The sequence below is a fragment of the Perna viridis genome, chromosome 6 (assembly GCF_037379345.1).
Source record: "Perna viridis isolate PV_CMFRI_1.1 ecotype Kerala chromosome 6, ASM3737934v1, whole genome shotgun sequence".
In the NCBI taxonomy this organism is placed as follows: Eukaryota; Metazoa; Mollusca; class Bivalvia; order Mytilida; family Mytilidae; genus Perna; species Perna viridis.
In genome coordinates, this window is record NC_142450.1 from 19048987 (window position 1) to 19059432 (window position 10446).

Sequence of the window (10446 nt, forward strand, 5' to 3'; positions counted from 1 at the left end):
ACACAAACAATTATGCATGGATAATAAGAATAGGTAACAAACATTAGTGTAGTCAATGGGCTGGGAGGTTCATCTTCGCATCCCCCCATTACTTCGCACCCCCTCTTATCAACTTCCTGATGATGTTTAGGTACCTTTATACCTTTTGGTACTTTCTGTTTAGTACTTTTACATATGGCATTTCTCAGGTTGTGAAAACTTTCATAGTCAGAATTTAATCCGTAACTTTTTGTAGTTTTGGTATTGACTAGTTATAATGATCGAAACGCAAAAGGGATTTAAGTGGGGTTTTAACTGTTTATAAAAGACAGTAAACAAAATATTTGTTCCTTCAGGTACCTTTATTAATCCTGGGTATTCAAAAATAATCTTTGGTAACTAAATGATTCGCAAAAAGGAGATACGAAGGGACCGGATTGGACGTTACCGGGTTACCAAATTCCTCGTTTGCCAAACTCAGGAACAACGTGGTAAACTAATTTACCGTTCCAAGGATTCCGTCACTCATATTTTTCAATATAGATCCAAAACCAGCAGAAGAGAGGTAACTGCAAAAAATATATATGATACGTTATTTGTCCCGAATTAATCACTTATCTAACCGGGAAAACCTAACTTAAAAATTCTTATGAACCTCCGGACTGCTCTTCCGAAAATATCATTTACTGTATTGAGTGTACTCTGTATGGACTAATATATGTTGGTGAAACTGAACAAACAGTGAGAAACCGTATGAATACATATCGATACGATACCAAGACCCTTAAATACACGGCCCTTTACGCTCATTTTGATCATCCTGTTCATGATCAATGTTTGAACATGCAAGATCTTTTCTTCGAGAAATATCATCATACAAACAACTCCAAGTTTATAAGACTGTAACGCACCGATAGGTAATTGTTTTGGATTAAAGAGAGGTGCTGAAAATCCTTAAAGTTATAACGATCATATAAAACGTTTTAGGAGATTTTTCTAGTCCCGGGAACAGTTATATCAATATAATGATTTTTTTTAACACTTTTAACACAGAAATAAATGTAGCCATGGCCAAAGAAGACAGAAACCTATGGAAAACAATTTACCCTATCCAGCTAATTTATTTTCACTTGCAGACAGAACTATTAACTATTTGTCTCATTTACCTTCAGGTGTTCATTACATCAGACCAAATTTTATTTTGCTGCCAGTCACCATTCTAAAAGATTTTATAGTCGACAATGGCAGTATCGACCCTTTTCCCATGAAATGCAGATTAAATAGCTTTATATATGGCGTGGTTCAGTTCCATATTTTTTTACCTGAGCCTCTTCACAAAGAAAATCGGGAATTTATACATATACTATTTTCAAACAAAGGAATAGATGTAATTAACATCAGCACTATTCTTCATCATAAAGACGTAGTTTCCAAATTTCCACTGTATTTCAAAATTCAATCTCTATCTATTCTCTCTTATAGCTATACTAAGACAATAAGTAGTAGAATTTTCTACCATAAAAAGACATTGCAGACGTTGTGACATTATACACTGAAATCTTAATTGAAAGGAATTATTCGTCAATCTTTTGCTGATTCGAAAAATTAGGTTGCTCTAGGTTACAAATCCACACATTGTTCCAAAACATCCCAGAATGGTAAATTTTTATCATCACCATTCAACTCAGGAGACCACGTTTACTATGAACACTGTAAACTAAATATCATTGTAATCAGAGCTAGTATATAAATAAGCGGGAAAATGACCACCCAAAACAATATTTTGTCATCACCAATCAACTTATGATGCCATATTTCCTAATTAAATCAAATATCACTGAAATCAGAGCAACTAGTGATTTCATAGTTGTACGCACATAAGAATTCTGTTCAGGGGTCGAAATTATGAACATTATTACCCTCCATCAGAATTTCGCTTAATTCAATGTGATTTTTTTATTCTTTTGCACAAAAAAAACAACAAAAAAAACAAAACAAAACAAACAAAGAACAAAAAACAAACAAACAACCAAACAAAAACAAACACAAAAAAAAACAAAAAACAAAATCCAACCTGTCCATGTATTTGATTCAAAAATTGACAACATATCATACAAATTCTTTATACATGTAGCTGAATCTGCGAAATGTTCTTACTGTGTCCCTTTCGACACTTTTAACTGACATTTATACTTCTGACAAAGAGCATTTTCAGTCTTATTACGACACTTGGTACTTCCATAATGGTATCTTTTGGACACCTTAATGAAAGATTTCCGGGATATAATTCCATCAATTTCAATGGGAAATGGATAGTTGTCTGTGAGAATGGGGACTGGAACAATGACGATTCGTGAATTTGGGGTTGTTTAGAGGAAGTTTATACCATTCAAGAGCCGTATGTAACATGTAACGATGTCCCAAACTTTGTAAACCTTGGTAGACATTCAAAAAAGAGTCGTCTGAAACTGGGTTGTTGCTACAAGATTAAAATTATCACTTTCAATGTTTTGTGTTCGTCAGTGTGAACTTACGGATGGTTATGGTTCTTTTATTTGCACCATGAGAACCGACTCGTTCACCTAGTCATAGTTTTCTTTTTCGCCTTTCGTCTACCCCGGATGAAAAACGTTATGAGCATCCCTCTCACTCACAATTGTAAACTAAAATGAGAGGTCTATTTTCAAACAAATATCGAGCTGGAAAATATGGGGTAGTTGTCATGACATTTTTGTTAATAGAAAGGCCAAGCTTTTATTGGAAGATATTGCATAATATGATATATACTGGAAAAATGTTACACAAAATTATTAGGTCAAACGGGAAGTGTCATTTTTGTAAAGAAAACGAAAGCTTTATCCATTTATTTAAGCATTCTAAATAAGTCAGAGAATTTTGGCAGGAAATATTTTGGATGATATATATAAACTTATTGGTGGAAATATAGAGTTTGGCCAGACACAAATTTCAGAAAATGAAACAGTTCTGAGTACTGAAACCGTCGATTAGAGCATACTACTAATTGACTAAATTCTGGTAACAGTCAATTCGGTAATTTGGAAACACATGGATATTACTAAATATCAATAGAATGTGTAACCAAATTAATAACTCAGAGTATGATGAAAAATGAAATTATTTTTTCTCTGATATCGTCAAGTACAAGCAAGGTGATGGGTTTTTACACACATGTTAATGAACAGGTAGCTTACCCGATGTTATAATTACTCCCTACGTCTATATGTTTTCAACGTTTTATTCAAGTATGGTATGTGTTGCATTTTTGAAAGCTTCGTAAGTGTCATCATCGTTATAACACTTACTTACATATTTTAAAACTATATTTCCACACATTTTAAAAGTGTCAGCCTCGTGCTCTACTGCCTTTTCAAATTTTGTGATTTATGATATTTAAATAAGATGTTCCTCAGATAATGATAAAAACTGATACTTTCTGATATATTGTATTGTTTTTATATAAATATTTCTCTATCAATTAAATAATTAATTAAACGTTTGATTGATATAACTAATGCATTGTTTAAGTAGGATAGAAATACATTTAGAATGTTTTTGTACAAATAAAATCATGAAAAAAACGGGAGTGATTTTGACTTTCATATATTTCGTGAATATGGGAGGTGTCAAGACAGGTAACCCCTTTTTCAGATACATTTGTCTATAAGGGGATTTCGATGTATTTCATGAATTGTTAAAAAATATATGTACTTAAAAAAATTCTTATAAACCGTTCGAATCCGGGTTCCCTAGATTTCCCATTTAGTACAAAATGGTTTCCGAAAAAAAATAGATACGTTACATTTTGATGATATTCTAAATATACTAGTCGATTCCCAGTTTTCAGAACTAATTGTATTAATTTAGTGCTGCTGTTTGTATTGCAGTAGAATTTGGCCACATTCTTCAGAAACCTAGTTATTTAAATCATCAAACAAGTCTTGACAAAATTATAATTTTGTCAAAGCATGTTGTCCATGTGTCTAGAAAGGAGACCTATTTGCACACCTCTTAATTTAGTGAGAATTTTGTGAAAATTAGATTGAAGCGATACTTTGTGACTTTATTTAAACAGGCAGATTTTGTAACAGCTTGTCTGATTTTAGTCATCTTTTTAAAGACAAAAAATATACCATTAAATCTCTGTAGTTGATGACCTAAAATGGTCAGGAAATAACAGAACCTGAAACTGGCAATAATGAATATTCACTGTGTATTTCTTTGATTTGTTTTTATCAAACTTTCAAATATGCCCTAAAAGGCTTCATTTAGGATAAAGGTCAAATTGCCGGACCAATATATGTGACCATGTCTATTTTCTTAACCATGTGCTTTAAATGTCTTAGGTCATACATGCACTTTAAGAAATCTGGTTTAGCATAATATGCTTTTCTCTTATTAACATTCAGAGCCTAGGATATTCAAATAAAGGTTTATCAGGTAAACAAGCAAATTATTAATAAAAAGAACTCACTGCAATTGTCTTTATTTTACATTATAATACGTTTTCGTCTCAATAATAAGTATGTCTTACGTAGTATACCATATCGCAAGAAAGGTCAAGCACAAAAATTAAAGACTTTTACAACAAAAAATAATGTTCTTCACCTAACATTAGTAATAAAATTCTTACCAAAGATATTTGCATCTGCTTCTGTTATAACATTGTCGTTGTTAAAATCAAAATTTTAAAAACTGTTATCCATATTTCTATCAGGTACAAATTTAATGAACTTACCATTCCGTAAAAAAATGGCGAATAAATCTTCAAAATATATAACAAGGTAAGCATAGCTGTCCTTATTTATTTATATCATTTGCAAGTTTCTTGATACATCTTTTTGTTTGTTTGTACAGAGGTTGTTTTTTCTAACCATGATAGTGCAACCTGTTTACCTGAAGATTATCATAAAACCTTCGTAGCAGACTGTTTCTGTTGATTATGAAAAAAATTAAAATGCCGAATATCTTACCTCAAAATGTATAGGTATCCTTGTATTTCTGTTAGTTACACTCACTTCATTTCTTTATTAAAAACTTTGATTTATCTTATAAGGGTCATTAAGATGCTCTAATTCATATTGAATATAAACGAAGTCATAAGTTTATCAGAGGATGTGGTTTTTTTAATGTCAGAAATATTTAAGATATTTTATATGTCTAATATACATAACCATAACCATAAATTTTTATCAAACGTTTCTGGCTCAACCTTTCAAAATGTTTAATTTTGACCTTGAATACACAATTTATATCATATGGTGTTGCTGTGGAATTTTAGTACAGAAGGCAACCTTGTTAGCTTTTCTGTTTTTGGTATTTCAGTTGTCATAGGTAATGTAGAAAAGATATGGGGCTAAATGGGTTCTAATTGGCATAAAATACGACTAAAAAATAACCTTCAAATGTTGAAAGCGTTACCTATTTATAGAAGATTTTTTATATATAACAACTGCGAAGACATAATAATTTCAAAGTTGTTTAACAATCAGAAATTCTCTTCGTTTACAATGTTTAAGGTCTAAAAACACCACAGTTGTACCATTCCCAGCACTGCTTTGTCAAATGTCGTTTAATTATGGCATCATCGTGCGTCATTATTGTGAACTCAAGCCACACAATATTAAAAACTTTCAAAACACACACACACACACACACACACACACACACACACACACACACACACACACACACACACACACACACACACACACACACACACACACACAACTTTTGGTAATGACATTTTTTAGGCATTGTTGATTGTCATATTGATTACATGTACCTGGGAGTGGTTTGGTTCAAAATGACCGTAAGTGGTATATAACGATGAAAACACATCGTCACACAACGTTATTACCTATGACTTATAATAAAGTTCGTTAACATTTACCAAATTACACTCACTTTCAATAAGACGGGTGCCATTGGGAGGGTAGGAAATGTATACCTTTACGGGTCATCTAATGTCACTCATGTGTTACGGAAGTTATATTGCTTACGCTGCAGTAGTTTTATTTAATCCATTGTTTTCTACATTCTCAGTTTTTTTTTTGTGTAATTTAATTTATCAGGTTTGCTACATTGTGTCTGAAGATCGCCTGTATCTCCTGTTTTCACGTTTTGGGCATGTATGTGAGTGTCGATATTGAGGTTATGTGTAGCTTCACAGAAGCTTTGATGAAGAAAATATCATGAAATCTGGAATCATCTGCTGCAATATAGTAGCCTGCAACTACTCGTGGATAAGTATTGGTTTTATAAGCATGTAACCAAATTAACTGCCCGGAGAACCCATCGATATAGCCATTAATGCATAATCCTCTTCTTTTTAGCTTGTCATAAGAATCGAGATGCAAGAAAAAAGTCGGGTTCCCTCGCAAAATATTTCCGTCTTAGCCGTTTCCTTATCCGAGTTTCAATTCCAGTAGGATTAATTATCTGCGTTATCAATTGTACGGTATCTCTAAATATGTCAATGCCACTCTGAATGCATTGAAGATGCATTCATTAATAACCTTGGTGTCCTCCGGATGATTGAATTTTATCCTGAAAGCAATGCCCTGCTTGCATAACATCATTGTTTGATTTTCTACGACTTAAATGTATACTCTTTTGTTTTTGGTGGTTTCATACTAATGAATATTTTATTACCTTCAAAAGCAAGCTAACAGTGGTTTTGTATTCAAAACCAAGCCTAAAATAAAACTTGCATATCTGTTCCCTGTCCGTGGCAATACAAAGAAATAAAAAGAGATAAAAAATTGGAATTACAAATTGTACATTAAAAATTCTACATCTGTTCACTACATTTCTGAAATTCAACAAAATTATTTTATACCTCTGTGGTTACATAGTTAGGTACTACTAATGAATTTTTCGATATCTCACACGATTATCCTTTTTTCTAGTAATTGGTATGTATAAAATCATTTTTAGAATCATCCCACCAATGTGCTCTTTGTTTAGTTCTGAGTTGGTTTTAAGCAATTAAATATGTAAGTCAAAGTCTTACTCTTGGTAAATAATCACGCGTCTTTATAGACGTTCTTTACGTTTATCGCTTTGCAATAAAACATTTAACGTCAAATATAAAATTACCGTCGGCTGTTACTATCAAAGTGGAGGAAGTAAAACCGGATATGACATTATTGCTGTAACTTTCTGTTGAATTTACGACATGCTTTAACTTAAATTTGACCAAACTGTATTGTAATTTCGACATACGATGTCGTAATTTCGACAAAGTCAGTGTAATTTCTACATACCTATATTGTAATTTTGACGTCAAATATCGTTATTTCGACATACGATATCGTAAATTCGACAAAGCTATATCGTTATTTCGACATAGCTTCATCGTAATTACGACATAGGATGTCGTATATTCGACATAACTATATCGTGATCTCGAATAGGATGTCGTAATTACGACATTGTATATTTTTTTTTCAAGTGGCCTTAACTGACTTCCGTAGATACCGATTTCCGCAGAGGTAAGGTTTATTTTATCCTCTATCGGAAGTTGATGTATTTGATAAAGAATAGCACACTTCAATATTTAATAATTTTGCTCTTGTATATATTCCGTGGATTGATAATTTTTTTTCAAAACACATTTCATTTTGAATTTCTATTAAGTTAATAAAATGCTCTTAAAGCATGTCCTATATTTGCTTATTTAAAATAATTTTGTTATATCTCAATGGATAACAAAATATTGACGCGCCCCTATTCAGTTAAATTAAGAGCTACTTTTTCATGTTTAAAAATAAAGATGTTTTAAAATTAATTTATAAGAATTGGCTATGATAAAAATGTTGTCTATTGAAAAATAACATAAATTTTCTATGTGCATATTTTGTTTTCAATAGACAAAATTTTAATCATAGCCAATTCTTAATTAGGCAAGAAAATTATGAAACGGAAATCAAATGAATATATATCAAGGACAAAGACCGGACAGGAAACATATACACCCATAAAGAAGTGCATCACATAACTTAAATAACAAAATAATAAGTAAATGAACAACTAGGACAGCACTTTAAATCTGGAAGCATGATACGGCACAAAACCTCCCCATAGTTATGACAAGCTGCGCATAAAGTATGAAAGAGTAATCAAAGGAAGGAAGACTTAAGCGGAAATAAAAAGAGTGTAAATAAGTGACAAAAACCAGACACACAAAACAAAGAACATAAATAACCAAAATAATACATAAAAAGTAACAAACGTCAATGAGCTACTTGTACTCCACAAAAAAAAAAACAAAACAAAACAAAAAAAAACTGGGTTGTGAGTTGTGAAATGAAACTTCTATACGCAGATCAACTATTAAGTCAGCCTCATAAGAGTGAAGGAATAGGTTAGCAAGTAAAGGAGCACAATTTGTTCCCCTTGGAATGCCGACCTTTTGTCGAAAAACACGTCCACCACACTAGACAAATATGTTGTCGATTAAAAATTCCAGCATTTTGTAAACATCTTCTTCTGTATATTTGGAAGATGATTTGGAATTATTTCTTCAAAGTATGAGGAATCTCTACCAAGAAATATATATTTGTATCTAGGTGTACCATCGTTTTTGGAAAAAAAACCAACAATTTATAATGTTTTTTAGTTGGGATTTCAACTGGGTATGGGGAATAGAAGTATACAGTGTTGAAAACTCATAGGATTTAATGCTATAATATTCAGATAATAGTCTTGAACTGATTGTCTCCAAAAGATCTTTCGAATTTTTGAAGAATCCACATTGAATTAATACCACTACAGGAGTAACAAGTGTTGTGGTAGGACTGCAGACCCTCTTTGATCCAGCTATGAAACGTTGTTTGTCTGGATTGTTATGGACTTTAGGAATCCAGTACATAGACGGTAAATCACAATCATCGTCCTTGGTACAGAGACCAAAAGAGGATAGCACAGTTTTCCACAATCTCTTCTTTGGACAGTGTGGTAGCAGTATAGATCTTATCACTGCTATTATTATCTACATCTACCTCTGATAGTAAACATTGGATGTAAAACGTTTTGCAGACAAAAACAATATTGTTTTGGGCTTTGTCTGCTGGTACGACAACATACTTTTCATGTATAGTAGACAATGTTTTTGCTACATCGGGGTATTTGAAAACTGACGTAGCCTTGGCACTCATTGACCTTCTTAAAACTTTCATTCGTTTCAAAATTATAGACCTCACGACCTTTAACAACTCTGACAGAGAATCAATGTCTTCTTGTTCTCGTTTTATCCATTTTCTGGCGTAGTTCTAAACGGCATCCACGAGAACTTTAAAGTAAAATTCCAATTTATGGAGCGTGGTTCACGGTACTTGGGACCTTTAGATAGGATATTACGCAGAGATTCGTTTTCGATTATGGCTAAATCTCCCGTAACGACGTGACAAGAAGGATCATAATTTAATGGAGGGTTTTCGCTTGTGATTTTGCTGTGTAAATATACATTTATTAATTGTTATGATTTATTAATTGTTGTCACAATACGGCGGAAGACATACAATAGTGTTTCTGTGTGAATGGACAAACTTATGCTTATCGGTGCTAATTATACCAAACTAAGAACAAAAAGAGAGATAACAGTTGTGCCAATAGTAAAAGCAGAGCTCTGAAAGATCCAGATGGGAAAAAAACATAAAAGAAAAGAATTAAAACACTAATAACGTAACAGGTGAATACACAAATACAAGAGAATTCAATGTGATAAATGTAGATTATCAAACACAAAATATGACTAGTTTATACAATTCGATGTACAACCCGATTACCACCCATATGATGCAAGGGGTACATTTATGCTAAACCCCTAATCCTAGCATGATATATCTGTGCCAACAACTTCATTTTCCGCCTACGCAATACACATCCACACAACTTCCATCTTAGGTCGATGATTGATTTAAACGGTTGGACAAATTTGAAAAAAAAATTACAAGCTTGATTCTACTGTCTCTTCCTTGAACTCAAAATTTGCTTAACTAGAAAAAGACGTTAAAAGAATGGATATTAGTGTTGACGACATCCGTAAATTTGTCATGGTTGCAAGTGACAATTTAGACTCAATTAAAACTCTCAAAAGTGATCTTTAAAAAAATCAAAGCAAATCAAGATTAGTGATGCACACCGAATGACACCAATGAAGATATTATCTCTTCTCTTGGTGAGATGAAACCATGGCAAATCTTTAGATGTCGTCAACAGTATTGTCCATTCTTTTAATGGCTACTTTTACTTTTAACAAATTTTGAAGGTCAAAAAAGAAAGAGAGAAAAAATTGCCTATTTTGAGAGACCTAAGGGTATGTGATATCAAAACGTATTTCGTTATATAGGAACGGCATATTTGTTAGTAGAAAATAGTATAACGAAGTTACCCAGGGGACAGTATGAATACAACAAATACCAGTTTTATATATTGTAAATTTCG